The sequence below is a fragment of the Anoplophora glabripennis genome, unplaced genomic scaffold (assembly GCF_000390285.2).
Source record: "Anoplophora glabripennis isolate ALB-LARVAE unplaced genomic scaffold, Agla_2.0 scaffold298, whole genome shotgun sequence".
Taxonomy (NCBI): Eukaryota; Metazoa; Arthropoda; class Insecta; order Coleoptera; family Cerambycidae; genus Anoplophora; species Anoplophora glabripennis.
This window is the reverse complement of record NW_019416410.1, coordinates 169921-170864: the sequence shown is the minus strand read 5'-3', so window position 1 is coordinate 170864 and position 944 is coordinate 169921.

The following is a 944-nucleotide window of genomic DNA, read 5'->3' as shown; positions in this document are numbered from 1 at the left end:
GTGATAATTCTGCAGATGAGGACGATGGATGAATGTGAAAATTATTAAATAATGGTGCTTTTGCTTTTTTTGGTGTAAATACAAATTTGTTCATTAAGAGTAGTACGATTTCGTTTGAACTATGAGGCCCGTTGACCATATATGGACCTCACTCACGTTTGACAATTCCTTATATGTAACCTGGACATATCAGGTAATCATAAAATAATTGATTTTAGAGGTGTATGAAGTTGATAGTAGTAGTTCTAACCAGCGCAGCGCGCAGTTAGAATGACGTTTTCAACTTTTTTAGCGGAAAGTCAAGAAATGCCATTTTTTCAACACGATCTGACGACGTTATGGATTGTTCAGACTTTGGAGTTATTATACATATTTGTAGGAAATTTTGTCTACTTTAATTTGGTGTATCATAGTAACAATAAAAAACGCTTAGCTTTCGTGTTATACTTAGTTAAGAAACTAAAAAAAGTACCGAAAATTTGAGGTTTTTTGCAATTTTTCTTGTGAAGCCAACGCCTGACGAGGTGGCAAACCTCAGATTCGGATTCAGCAATTCAAAGAACATACAGGGTGTTAATAAATAAGTGCGACAAATTTCAGGGGGTGATTCTAGATGAGAAAATAATGGCAGTTTGCTTATAAACGTATGTCCGCAAATGATTCGTTTTCCGAGATACGGGGTCTCAAAGTTTTTCTTAAAAACTGACGATTTAATTTATTGCTCTGAAACCGGTCGAGATGTGCAAATGAAATTTGGTGGGTTTTAAGAGGTAGTTATTGCGCATTTTTTGACACGCTATTAAGAATTTTATGTTCATCATTGGCGCGCGTACGGGTAATAATCTCAATTTTTTTTAAAGAAAAAAATGGTACGCCATTTTTGAATTCCTCGTTCAATTTGTGACAAAAAATCTCTCTTGCCTTTTCTTCATATGGGGTGCCGT